The sequence below is a fragment of the Pistacia vera genome, unplaced genomic scaffold, assembly GCF_008641045.1.
Source record: "Pistacia vera cultivar Batoury unplaced genomic scaffold, PisVer_v2 Contig369, whole genome shotgun sequence".
Taxonomy (NCBI): domain Eukaryota; kingdom Viridiplantae; phylum Streptophyta; class Magnoliopsida; order Sapindales; family Anacardiaceae; genus Pistacia; species Pistacia vera.
In genome coordinates this window covers 44,152-59,053 of record NW_022196189.1, presented here as the reverse complement: position 1 = coordinate 59,053, position 14,902 = coordinate 44,152, and the positions used below count along the sequence as shown (strand labels likewise).

Below are 14,902 nucleotides of genomic sequence, written 5' to 3'. Positions count from 1 at the left end.
AAAGGCTTCATGTAATTCTACTGAACCTAGCCTCAAGACACTTCTGAGAGTACTCCTTCTGAAGCAGGACCAATCTTTGCAAGTGATCTTCTCGGTCTTCATTCTGCCACAATATGCTTCCCGGAGAAACCAGCCTGAAACTTTCGGAAAACAGAGCAAACGCAAGAATGGACAGAGCCGATGCCATGGAAAGTATAAAATAAAATCTTCGAAGTTTGGCGAGTTGGGGCTTGTTTCTGATGAGCAAGGCGCCGAAAGAACCTGTGAAGTAGAACATGATGGAGATTATAAGGGCATCGAACCCGCATGGTTTTCGAGTCGATATTTCGTTTTTCTTGTGTTGTTGATGAAGTAACCATGGAGCGAAAGCAATCAAGAGAGAAAAGCACAAATTGTTTTTCGCCCAGTTGATCGTTTGTGTTTCTTGGCTTGGAAGAAGCTTGGGAGAGTTACAAGAATGGCTGATTGGAAGAACTTTAAGCACCATCTTCTTCTTCCTCTGAAGATCAGTTTATGTATGCAGAGAGAGAGGGAATTATAAGGAGCATAATGCTGTCGTATATATACAAAACAAGTAGTGTTGTTTTGTGTATATACCAATATTACACTACTATTTTTCTGATGGGAAATTTTAATGGCTGATTATTGATGTTTACAAGTAGTCAATTTCCTTACTATTAGTTTAATTTCATACAAGCTCCAAGGAAAATTCTTGTTAATGCCGTTGGCGGAGCATTTAATCTCTGATTACTGACTTTTAACAAGTTGTTTAATGTTAATTAAGTCCTGACTAACTCCTGGGAAATATCACCCAAAACAAGAGCAAGAACCGGCCCAATTACTACTATTTTCTTCTGTTGTCATTGATGGTTTCTTTACTATGATTCTTTTAACCTCTTCTCTCTGAGTTTTATAACAATGGAATCAGATAATGATGATCTTTTTAATCTCTTCAAAATGAGTTATCAAGCTTTATTTCAGAAGGACCAATATGAAGCTGACTGGAGTGAAAAATTGAGTTTACGGTCTGGTAATCCTGCACCTCTTGCTGAACACTGGAAGGAGAAAATCGCTTATTTTGTTGATAATGACGCTGAGTCAAGCCCCATTCGCGATCAAAGACACTCAGGAGCACCATGTCAGATTTATGGTTCTAACCAATCTGCGGATCAAATTTGTCTTAATAAACCACTTTCGCTCAATCTTTGGGAGTTTGAAGCTGCTTTTTTAGACCCTGAACTGCTTTTGGAATACCGTTCACTTCTCAATAAGAAAGGTGGCAAGCGTAACTGACGACGATCCAGAGAGTTCAGGAAATTTAAGGACAAATATGAAGTCCATCTGAATCAACTTCGGAAGTTAAGTCGCAAAAAGCCGAAAATGTTAAATCAGTATGGGGATGAGAGATTCATGGTGACGACTGATATTGTAGGTTATACACTGAGGGGTTTGCCAGACTGCGTAGTATCCAGGTGCTTTTCTCCGGAAGACAAGTTCACAATCCGTTGCTACGGACTAACGGTTCCATCAATCTGGGACCTTCCCGGAAAAAAACACAGAGTACCACCAATTTGCAAGGATGTTTTTGTGGAATTGGAAGCTGAAGCAGCAGTCCGTCCTGAAGCTGATTTTTTGTGCAGAGTAATGGTTCATGATGGTAATCACGGCTCGTATAAGGTGAAACTCATCTCACTGGCTAGGATTTCTAATGAAATACGGGTTAATATACCTCAGGAATTTGACATCACTGAAATGCGCCTGGTATCAGGTCAGGTTAATGGGTTTTACCAATCTCGAGCTCAAACTTGTCTTGTTATCAGGTATTTGACTGGTTTGCCTGATAAGTTGATCAACACATGCTTCTTCAAGGCAGAGCAGGAGAAAATCACACCATCTGGGCTAGAAGTACCATCAATTTGGGGCTTGCACCAACAAGAACATTTACTGAAACCACTTTGTAAGGGTAAGAATATCCTGAAGGAATTAAAAGCTGAAGCAACGGTCCGCCATCATCCTTATTTTTTGCGTAAGCTAAAGTTAGATGATTACGATTCTGAATGCTTTTCTCGTGGTTTTGACTACGACGGTTCTTCTGTGCACATGCCTGTAGAGTTTCCTGATGGTTGCGTTAAACGGAACGAAGCGGTCCAGAAATTCGTCGCTGGCAGTTCTGATCAATCTCGAGCTCAAACTTGTCTTGGTCAGTTATTTTTGCTCCATCCCGGTGAACTTGAAGTTGCTTGTTCACACCCTGAAATGATCACTGAATACCTTTCAATCCGCGATAAGAAATGTTCCAAATCCAGCTGTGGGGAACCTTTATGTCGTTGTGAGATCTGTGAAGTTAAAAGGAAATATGAAGAGCAACTCGGGAAGTCAAAAATTCAAGATCAATACTACAAGGAGGCAAGATTCCTGGTGACCACTGATAAGAGAGATTACAATGTGTCAAATTTGTCTACCAGGATAATCTCCAGTTACTTTCCAGTGGCAGACCATGAGCAAATCGCAGCTGAAGTGTAACGCCCCACCTGAGGTATGTAGTTATTGTTTCTTCTTTCGCTCTTATTTGAGTTGGTTTTTGGTAATATTGTTTGATTGAGTGTTGTGTTGAATGCTTGCCCTGAAATTGGTTGAAAATAAAAGAAGTTCAGTGTGCCAAGCTTCGCCGGGGCGAAGAAGAATCTTCGCCGCNTGCTATAAATAAAGTCTTACTTTGTCCTTTGTAATCATCCCTGAATATTATTAAATATATCTTGAGTTAAGCATTTGCTTTCTGTTCCTCTTTAAGGTTATAGTTATCCTTGGCTTAGCCAACTGTTAGCGCCAAAAATCGTCCTTGGCCCAAATAGGAGAACGGGACTTAATGAGGAAGAGACCAAGCCCAATCCTGATGCGGCCCCATCCGGATTAGGCCCATTTGATACGAGATACAGTCAGCCCAAACCATCGAGTCAGGACCTCCAAATCCCAGTTCACTTCCTAGACCTATGAGCAAGTCCAGAGCCCACGACACCCCCAAATCACTTTCCTATTCCAGATCAGTCTCCTATTCGAGGTCACCTTCCTGTTCAGGTCACTTTCCTACTCGAGGTTACTTTCCTGTTCGGGATCACCTTCCTATTCAAACACTGGTAAGACAGCTCACCACCGCCCTAATTCCTCTAGGGTTTGTATCAGAGTCACACTAGGACTCATACTCCCACCAGGACTGGGAGACTAGACAGTCACTATATAAGTAGAGGTCAGGCCTCTCACAAGGGACATTAGATTACATTACACCTTTACACCTGAAGCTCCTATTTGAGAGCTTCACGTCACTACCTTAGTCACAGTCTCCGACTAGACTTCCGGTAACGTCTCTACTCCCTAGCCCTTACTATACTAGCCTCTTTCAGCCTTGCTGACTTGAGTGTCAGAGTGCCTACGGCAAACACCACCCCAGTGTTTTCTGTTCGCTTCATGCTTGTTTTTCTACGTGTGCAAGTGCAGCAGATCGCTAGTGGCCTCAACCTCACGGGATCAGACCCCCCTTCCGTACAGGTAGATTTTTACGTCTACACATATGATTCTTTGTTTTTCCTAATTCTGGTTTTAGAAAATGAAAATTCTTTTTTCTTTTTTCTTTTTTTTATGACTAGGGTGTCTGGGCCAGCTTGTGTGTACTTCGACTAATCCTTAGGGCCCATTGAACACCCTACAAGTTCAATGTTCCAAGGTAAGTCACAAATCCTACAGGATTGAACATCTTACAAGTCCAATGTTCCAAGGAGAGTCACAAATGTAGCAGGTAGCCCTAAAGTGATTTAAACCCAAGAAGTTAATGAAGGGAGTTAACCTTCTTGATCGTCAACTAACCCCTTGGGGTTAAATGAAGATTCTTTGTGAACGAGTATTATGTTATAATAAAGTCTAAATACAACTAGTAATCTAATGATCCCTTCTTTCTCGTTTCTCTCATTTCTTCTAATTTTAACCACTTTCTTCTACCCCTTTTTTCTATTATTCTGTCTTTTTTATTTTATTTCTGTATTTATGTTCAACTAATTAATGTTGAATACATTTTTTTTTTTGTTCTTCTCTCCAAGTCACTTTTCTTCCACTCTTCATTTTTTTTTTTTAAACTTTGTAAGTTTTTGGGTTAAAAAATGTTTATTTTTACTCATTTGTTAGGTTGCAACTAATACTTGCTAGAGGTCTCTCGACTCAATTGGGCTTAAACAGTTTTCTTCTTCTTCTTGTTCTTACAATTGCACCCCTTTTCCCAATTTCTAGTTCATCTGATATTTAATTTGATCCTATTTATTTTACCGTATTCAACCTTTATTTGTTATTATCTTTATGCTTTCATTTTCTTTTATGTCTTTGGGTCTTTCAAATTTCAATCTAATAATTGTCTAGGAACTACAACCAACATTAGTTAGCCACTCAGCAAGGGTAAGTTTTCAAGAGGAGAAACTTTAATGAATCCCAAGCAACTCCATCAATTATGAATTGACGTATGGCTAAGAACATGAATGAGTAGCCTAATATGAATCGGCAAAGATTTTCTAAAATCTAATAATAAGTTACTTGTTAACATTGATAGAGGACTCAAACTCAAGTCTTCTTACTATCTATAATATAATCAAAACCATTAGACTAAATTTAGTAAAAGACAATACAAATCATCAGAACTTTCTTAGATCAATTCCTAAACAAACCCTAACCCTAGTTTTTTCCCAAATCAATTTCCTAACTGAATTTTATCTAAACCAAAGAAATTGGTGGCCTTGTGGAATTGAGTAGCCAAAGTCCAAATTGCATCTATCCCAACATGGTTAATCATATCCCTTTTTTTTTTTTTTTTTTTTAAAGGGTGATTTTAGGTTTTTATTTTAAAATAGGGATATTTTAGGATTTTGTGTTTTGAAATTATTATGATTTTTTCATAAGTATAGAATATTCATGTTTGTCAAACTTATGATTTGTGTGTGCACACTGGTTGCCAATCTTATGATTTGGCTTGTTTCCTTGTGTTGTGTGTGCACAACAGTTTTGTGTGCACACTGATTGTCAGACTTGTGTCTTGACCTGTTTCATTTCGAGTGTTTATACACAACAGTTTGTGCTTACACACCCGCTTTAGATATTTGCAACCCGGCGTGAGTTGCATGTCTGATAAAGTAGCCAAGATATTTACTTATTCTTGTTGCTACCTTTTTATGTTCTTTTACATGTGTCATATTATCCTTAAGTGGTCCTAGGGAATAAAGATGCTTTTCCCGAATTGTTTTGTGGTCCAAACCAAAAGAATAAATACTTTCCTTATTTGGACAAACATGGGTCAGCCCTTTGTTGGCTGACGTGGCATAAATGTGTTAAGCAAGAAACCCTACACTATATAACATCCTTTCGTGCTTTTTTGAATCTAACCTTTTTGATCTTTTATTCTTCTTTGTACTCTGAAATTTTTTAGAATATGTTTTTTCTTAAAAAGGTTCATAGGTTCATTTCATTTTGTGCCAAAACCTCATCATATCATTCATTGTCTTGATGGCTATTGGAACGTGGTTCCTTTGCTGATGCTGGTGCATGGCGTCAATGCTTGAAGCTTGGTGGTTCACAAGTTGTTCTCGGGTGTGTTCTTGGTGTGAAGAAGGTCCAAGGAATTTCAACACATTAAGGATTCAGAGTGTGGTGCTAAGTATAAAGTTGAACAGAGAGTTATTTTTACTATATCTTAGATCAACTTTGAACGTTGTCTTGTAATGTGTTTTCAACTTAGTGGATTGGTTCGATCTGGACAATGTCCCATGGATGTAGGTTAAAAGTGGATTTTTACCGAACCATGTATATGGTTGTGTTCTTTATTTTATGCACTTGTAGATGAAATATTCAAATCTGAATTCTCATAATCTACTTGGTAAAAATATTCTGCTGTACTTTAAAAATTGGTAACCATACACCAAAGTGAGTTAACCAACTCCTAATAATAAGTAAAATATAAAAAAAAAAAAAAAAATTCCAAAAGAATATTTTGCCTTTTTACAATTTATTTGAACATAATTCTCTTCTTCGATCTTCTTCTTCTTTACACTTTTGGGTATATGCTACTGCTAGGGAGGCTATATCTTGAAACCAAATCTTGGGTAGGTTGACGTAATTTTCCCTTCAAATGATGATAGCGACTGGTGGATAAAGCATGTGGTGGTTTTAAGGCAATTGAATAAAAGTTAGATGGATTTGATTATTTTATTGAAAAAGTCTATTATAACATACGACGCAATAAGGACAATTTCACAAGAGTGATGCTATGGGTACTAATGGATGAGTACAAATTTGTGTACTAATTAAAGCATAGTACCTGTACTATGCACATAGTACGGGTACTATGCTTTAGTTAGTACACAAATTAGTACCCATCCATTAGTACCCAAAGTATTATGAATAATACTTTGGGTACTAATGGATGAGTACTAATATGTGTACTAACTAAAGCATAGTACCTGTACTATGCGCATAGTATGGGTACTATGCTTTAGTTAGTACACATATTAGTACTCATCCATTAGTACCCATAGCATCACTCTTGTGAAATTGTCCTTATTGCGTCGTATGTTATAATAGACTTTTTCAATAAAATAATCAAATCCATCTAACTTTTATTCAATTGCCTTAAAACCACCACATGCTTTATCCACCAGTCGCTATCATCATTTGAAGGGAAAATTACGTCAACCTACCCAAGATTTGGTTTCAAGATATAGCCTCCCTAGCAGTAGCATATACCCAAAAGTGTAAAGAAGAAGAAGATCGAAGAAGAGAATTATGTTCAAATAAATTGTAAAAAGGCAAAATATTCTTTTGGAATTTTTTTTTTTTTTTTTNTTTTTTTTTTTTTTTCATTAAATTCATTCTTAAAATTATGTTTCATCAAATAGCAACAAAATAGACTAGTTTGGTACTTGGTAGGTAGTTCTCTTGGGATTCGACACTCGTTTACTCGAGCTTTATTACTTGCGCGATTTCGTACACTTGCGTATAGCCTGTCAAGTTTTTGGCGCCGTTGTCGGGGAACTATGTTGTTTTACCAATATCGATACAAAATATTTAGTTGCTAATTTGATGTGTTTTATTTTTGCTTAGAAATAAATTTTTATTTTTGTTTTGTTTGTTTCTTTAATCTAGATCCTAGAGAGCTTACGTTCAAAAGGTGGTGGTGATCTTAATCCACTAGATTTTGAGATTGAGAGAACAGCTAAACAATTGAGGAAAGAAAAGAGGCAAGCTAACTTTGAAAAATCAATGGCTAACACAGGAATTGTAAATCCCAATGTGGAAAATCAAGAGAATGAGAATGACGATACCATAGGAAGAAATGCAATGGGTGGAGCAGTAGTGGGTCAAAGAGCATTGAAGGACTACTCTAGTCCTAGTGTCCTACTGTTGATGGGTGCTATTCTAGCATCAGGAGACCACTAGTTCAAGCGAATAATTTTTAGATCAAGCCAGCAATTATTCAAATGATTCAACAGTAAGTCCAATTCACTGGGTTACCTAATGATGATCCCAACCTGCATATCACCAACTTTTTGAAGTCATGTGACACTTTCAAGCATAATGGAGTATTCGATGACGCAATTAGGCTGAGGCTTTTCCCATTTTCTCTTCGGGATAAAGCTAAGGCTTGGTTGATTTCTTTGCCATCTGGGAGCATCACGACATGGAACGAGTTAGCTCAAGCGTTCCTCACTAAATATTTTCCACCTGCCAAGCTGAGAAGTGAGATTACCAATTTCTACCAACAAGACTTGGAGTCATTGTATGAAGCATGGGAAAGGTATAAGGATCTCTTACGAAGGTGCCATCACCATGGTTTACCAATCTGGTCACAAGTGCAAACGTTCTACCAATGGTTGTTGCCAATTATTCAAGCCATGATAGATGCTACAAGTGGAGGAGCCTTGAACAATAAAACACCAGAGGAAGCATACTATTTGATTGAAGTGATGGCGAACAATAACTATATGAGGACTTCGGAGAGAACTTCAATAAGGAAATCAGCAGTAGTGCATGAAGTTGACGGTTACACCGCATTGGTTGCTCAACTTTCAGCCATTCAAAAGCAATTGGACATTGTTTTAAAGATAAATGCAATTGATTATTCTCTTCTAACTTGTGAATTTTGTGTAGGTAATCACTCATCAAGAAATTGTCAAGAAGGGAGTCCATTCGCCTCACTTGAACAAGTAAATTATGTGAATAACTTCCAAAGAGGGCAAGGAAATCTATACTCGAATACTTACAATCCATCATGGCAGAAATATCTGAACTTCTCATGGAGCAACAATAATAAGCAAAAAAAACCTCCTGTTTTTCAAACTCAAGAGCCAAAATCTAACTTAGAGAATGTGTTTACCAAGTTCATTGAAGAGATAAGCAAGAGGTTTGAGAAGACTGAAATCCTTGCCCAAAATCAATCAGCCTCTATTGGAAACCTTAAGACTCAAATTGGGCAAATTCATAACATATTAGCAGGAAGAGTTCAAGGAGTTTTGCCGAGTGATACAAGGAAGAATCCCAAGGAACAAGCGTATGCAATCACCTTGAGGAGTGGAAGAATTTTGGAGAATTCAGAGGGTGAAAAACAGAAGCAAGAACAAGAGACGAATTTGAAGGAAGAGCAGAAGAATGATCGCCGTGGCGAGGAAATTTATCGCCGCAGTGAGCGTGAAAATTTGGAGAAGCTTGTCGGCATGAAGGACAATTGTCGTAGCAATGAAACTTATGGCCATGGCAATCGTGAAGCAGCACCCAAATCGTCAGAATTTTCAACTCATCGCTGCGGCGATGAATCTGGTGGACGCGGCGAGCGTGAATCTGGGAAGAAACTTTCTTTGAGCCATGCAAACCTTCCGTACCCAACCGTTTGAAGAATCAGAAGCTTGACAAGCAATTCGGTAAGTTTATTGATATGTTTCGAAGTTTACATATTAATATCCCTTTTGTTGATATGCTAGAACAGATGCCAAAATATGTGAAGTTTTTAAAGGAGATCCTCACGCACAATAGAAAATTCGAGGAACATGAGAAAATTATGTTAACAGAGGAATGCAGCACGCTGATTCGAAAGAAACTACCACCTAAACTACGAGATCCAGGGAGTTTTATTATCCCTTGTATTATTGGTAGTTGTTGTTTTAATAAGGTTTTATGTGATTTACGGGTGAGTATAAATTTAATGCCGTTTTCCATTTACAGAAAACTTGGATTAGGAGAAGTGAAGCCAACCACTGTGTCTCTCCAATTAGCTGATCGATCAATAACATATCCTAGGGGGGTGGTAGAAGATGTCTTGATTAAGGTAGACAAATTGATTTTCCCAATAAATTTCATAGTGTTAGACATGGAGGAAGATCGAGAAATGCCTTTAATCCTAAGATGACCTTTCCTAGCCTCGGGTAAAACATTGATAGATGTTCATCAAGGGAAACTAATCTTAAAGGTAGAAGATGAACAAGTAGAGTTTAATGTCTTTGATGTTAAGAAGCATCCATCCGACTTAGACACATGCTTTGAGATTAGTGTCCTTGATAACATAGTGAATAAAAAATTAGAAGAAAACTACCCTAGTTTACCCCTAGAGAATTGTTTAGTCAACTCTACGACTATGGAGGTTGATTTTGAGATGGTAGATGAACAATGATTAAAGCCTTATGTGAATGGTGAAATTAAGGATATGAGGGCTTGGATTCTCCTAGATGATCCAGATTGAAGAGAATGAAAAGTCAAGCTTACGACTTTAATCAAGTGCTTTTGGGAGGCAACCCAAGCTTTTTATTTTTATTTTATTGATTAGTGTGTTATTTTTACAGGTGCTAATTTTCAAGTATGTTTAATTTTTTTTTTCTATTTTGTGTAAATAATTTTGATGTTGTGGTTGTTTCTCTAAATTCATAAATTTGACACGTGATGTTTGTTTCCGATGAGGTGCACTACAAGTTTCTTTGTTTTGATAGAATTAAAAGACAACAATGGAATGAAACGAGTTGGTGATCGAATTGTCACGCGTATTCGTATTTCACTATTGCAAAAGGGGGGTAACTTTTCTTTTTCTATTTTTCCTTTTGTTTATATTTGTACATTGGGGACAATGTAGATTTTAGGTTATGGGTAAGGAAAGTTTCTTCCCAAAGACTTCGAATTTATGGATTTATGAGAATTTTTATTTTTATTTTTGTGTTCTGTTTTGAATTTTGGTTCTATTCTTGGATTAATTTATATATCTATGATAGGAATGTGATTGCAATAACATGTAACAAATGGAGGACATTAATTTTTGCCTTTAATTACGAATGATTGTAAATGTTAATGATATTTAGTTTGAGACCCTAGCGATTTGTGGATTGGAAGTGGTTAAGTTTACCTACTTAGAGACGTTTTATGTGTGAATTTTCCATGAACATTTTTGTGATCTCAACAAACTCTAGAACTCATTTGAGAACCACTCAAGCGAAATCCTAGAATTCACATCACTTAGGAAATGATTTAGGCTGTTTTTGGACTGATTGAGTCTTTCAAGCTGACTTTTTTATTATTATCACTAGTTAACCCTTTGAGCCTTTTAAACACAATTCAGCCTTGTTTTTCTTTCTTTGAACTTAATTTTTACCCTACCCTGATTATGAGCCTAAAACACAATCCTACCCATTTTATCCTTAAGAGACTTAATTGTTATTCAAGCTTAGTATGAGTATTAGTGAGGAAGTGTAGTTTTGCCACAACCCAGGTTTATGTGAAGAAATTGATTGGGGGTTGTGGAGTGCTTGTAAGATCTGTGGGGCTGTGTGTGTGTTTTCTACTTTCTTTTTATTATTGTTGTAAAAAAATGAAGAAAAAAATCTGAAAAAAAAATAATAAAAAAAAAACAGAAAGAAAAGAAAAGTGGGCATTGAAAAGCATTGTGAAGATTTGATATTATGCAAATGGGTTTATATTACTATCAAAAAGAAAGAGCTCGATAAAGGTTGGGAAGCTATTGAGTGAAAAAGGGAAGTGTTTTTGTATGATAGTAATAAGAATGAATGAAAATTAAGTCTCTTAATTTGATTTTTGTTAATTTCCCAGTTCGTTCCTTCATGAACTCATACCCTAGTCTAATGTTACAACCTTTACAAAGACCTATTGATCCAAAGTAATGTGAAATTCTACATTAGTGGAGAGTGGTTTGAAAAGTGAGCCCATGGAGTTTGATTCCATGGTTCACATATAAGTCATAACCCGAATACTAAGATCAAAATTGTATTCATGAATGTTATACATAAAACCATCCGGGTTTGTAGACTAATGGTTTATGGTTGTATGGATGTTTTAGGGTTGATAACGAAAATGGAATTGACGTTTGCATTGTTTGTGAGTTTAGGCGATTCTTAATTATTCTATTTGTTTTGTGTATATGCTATTTTTGAGACACCTTTATGAATTGATCCAAGAATTTTTGTTAGTTTTTGTTCTTTTTATGTGTATTTGTATTTTTGGAGTTTAGGTTAAGTTTAGTGTGGATGTTTGAGGGTATCATCGCTGGAAACCCTCACAAGACTACAACTCGTCCAACTAGGACCGCCTAAGGGTTTAAAGGTTTGTTGCATATGCTAAATACAATCGTGTCAATCTACGAAAGTGATTTAAGATAGTTTAGATATAGGATTTAATTGGTTGTTTTATTTTTAAGCTTAGAGACTTATTTTATCGCTTAGTTTGCTAGAGACTAGCAAAAACCTGGTTGGGGGTTGTGATAAAAGCTTGAAAGTATATATTTTGTACGTGATTTAATTGGATTATTTATGGAAAAATGTGTTTAAATTATGAAATTTTAATTAATTATTTCATAAATACCTTTTACGGGATCACGGGTGTATTTTGAGTATTTTCATATTCAAACGAATATTTGAAGGAAAAAGAATGATGTCGATAGAATTCGTGACAAGTAGGAACAAACGGTGCAAGAATTGGAGTTGAAACGAGAAAGTTGTGACACGTCAAAGATACAACGTAATGCTTCGATGTTTCGATCATAACTTAAGCTGTAGAAATCAGAATTCGACAATTTTTGTGGTGTTGGAAAGCTTATCAGAGAGATATAAAGTTTGATGAATTTACCAAATTCTGAATATCACGGACTCGTGGGACAGAAAGAACGCTCGTCACAGCGATGGGTCACGAGCCTGTTTGGGCTATTACATTCTCCTAGTCTGAATCTGAATGGTTGAAGGCATTTAATTCTTTCCTAAGTAACCTCCAAACTCTAGCACTATAAATAAGAGTCTTTAATCAGTTTTAGGGGGGAGAAGAGAAGGAGAGAGGACAACTACTATTTTTGGAGATTGGAATTCTTGTAGTTCTCGTTTGCCAATTAGAGAAGTTTTTCTATTTTTCTTTCTTGAACTCATGTTATTGAATACAATGTTTGTTTTTATTACTGCAATTATGAACTAAATCTCATTTCTAGGGCTAAAGATGTAGCCTAATTTATGAATATGTGTTGACTTTGTTGTTGTTAATTCTTATTGAACATTAATTCTAAGTTTTATTATTGTGTGTAATGCTTTCAATTCTTAAGGATCCGAGAGTTGAATGATGTCATGAGTTGGGTTGAGATCGAGAGATGAAACCTGATTTGTCTAAGGTAATAAAACCATAGATTGAGCGAACGCTAGAGATAGGTTACCGCGATCTATGAGGCTTTGGTAAATTTCATAGAACTTAATAATCTCTTAGCTCCTAAATCCAACTTAGAAATATTTTGGGTTGTTGCTTAAGTTTTAATTCGCTAATTGGTCGAGAGAAAGTTAATGGAATATCAAGGAGTTTGGCCTTTAGAATAAGCTTAATTAGGTTAGCAATAATTGTCAATGCATAAGATTAAATTGGTGTGAAATATGTGCCCTAGGTTTAGTCATATTGATCTGTTTACTAAAGTATTAATAAAATTCTGCTTTTGATTTGTTTTTAGTTTGTTTTCTTTTTCATTAATTCATTCTTAAAATTATGTTTCATCAAATAGCAACAAAATAGACTAGTTTGGTACTTGGTAGGTAGTTCTCTTGGGATTCGACACTCGTTTACNATAAAGTTTACTATTATTAATCGTACAACTTGGAACCAGAGGTTTTAGCCATTGGCTGACTATTGTTGAGTGGTTAAATGAAATTCTGATTTTAATGTAGAGTTTCATCAAAGAATAAGTCTAAGTCTTCACTCCTCACATATACTGTTGGACCTGGGGATTTAGAAATTTGAAGGTGATGTAGAATTTTGAGTTGAAAACATGTGTTTGAAGCTTGATTAAAATTGTAAAAATTTATTGAGGAGAAAAATCTGAAAATGCGATGTTGTAATATGGGGAGTACTTGCCTATTTTTTTTCCGACAATTTTTAGTTATAAATATACAATATTTTGAATCATAAGTTATCGACAGAAATACACATCTAGGGTTACACTTGACATGTTATAAAGAATCGCACCTAGCTGGGTGAGAATCCGGCCAACTTTTGTTTTTTTTTTTCAGTCTTTTTCTTCTTTTGTTACAATTTTACAGTTACTGTTCAAATCTTCGGAGAGAGATGATGCAACAACCTCAACCATCTCTAAATATAGCAGAATCATCTTTAAACATTGGAAGATTTCTAAAACTCCACTTGTGTTTCAATGAAGATGAAACCTCACACCAACAGCTGCAACTAGCTGTTTAAGCTTTGTTGTAAACTGTTAAAAGTGTAGTTAGATGCATGTAGAGATATAGAGACTCTGTTTACTCTTTCTCATTTATAAACTAGTCTCTATGTCTTGTATTTGTTTACTTTTTCTGGGTTTTGGATTTCAAATGATTTGGTATGTACAGATGGAAGATTCTTCTTTACAGTCTGGCAATCGAAGTCTATTATGTAATTAGTTCCTTAATTTTATTGCTTGATACTCTTTTTTTTTTTTCCTTCTGGCCTTAAGTGATACTTGATCTTATCCGCGTTAGGATTCTCTGAACTTTTTGAAGAGCCACTAAAAGTTTGAGAAATCAGAAGTGGCAAATAGGGAAAGAAAATGGGTGGTGACAAAAGAACAATGTACAGGGATTAGTATTTTGTTGTGAATATTTAACAATTTGTTCCTTTTGACAGTTGTACTGATTCTTCAAAAGGGGACATGGAACATGTGCAATTACAGATAGGAAGTTTAGACTGTTGAAAGACAGAAAGGGAAAGATAGCATGCTACCACTTACCCCAACTTGTGATATGGAAAAAAATGGCTAGGAGTTCCAGTTCCAACAGTCTTATAATTGCCTTATTTAAAATTTAATCCTATCATCCAGGCACTTTGCAGCATTTAGAACACACAAAACACTTCTGGTTATGCCATTTTATTTAATTTTGGTTTTGCTTTCATTTAAAGTTTTATTTATGAAGTCACTAGTATGACCATATTCATATATACCAATTTGAGAATAAAAAGAAACAAAATTTCTCCTCTTTTGTCAGAATTACCAAAAGTTAATGTGCTTAACTTAGGCAACTGCAACTGGTGGACATAAACTGGGTTAGTGTCACGGGTCAAAAATATTTTAACATCTAGCGGCGCCGAACGACAACTACTGATATCCGAGCAGGTTACTTGAGAAATGAATGTGCTATCTTTAAATGTAACTGACAATCTAATAATGAATAAGGGTTAGACATTATTGATGTTATTACGCAGTAACAGTCGGCAGCTGCAACCAAGATGAGGAGGCAGCTACGATTGTTGGAATGCTCAATTTTTGGTGAGGGAAGGGCTCATAAGTTGAAAGTTCTGTTGCTGCCTAAATAGTATTCTGTCAAACATTTCGATTTTTGATGGCTATACACACTCACAGTCTGCCGTTTCA

The 14,902-nt window shown here is 36.0% G+C and overlaps 1 non-coding gene across 1 annotated transcript; it reads right to left on the bottom strand.

Annotated features, from left to right (window-relative positions):
• Positions 1–7,754: 7,754 nt before the first annotated feature.
• Positions 7,755–7,861, bottom strand: LOC116140320. Its single transcript, XR_004129605.1, has one exon. It is a non-coding gene; the product is annotated as a small nucleolar RNA R71 (small nucleolar RNA).
• Positions 7,862–14,902: the final 7,041 nt, after the last annotated feature.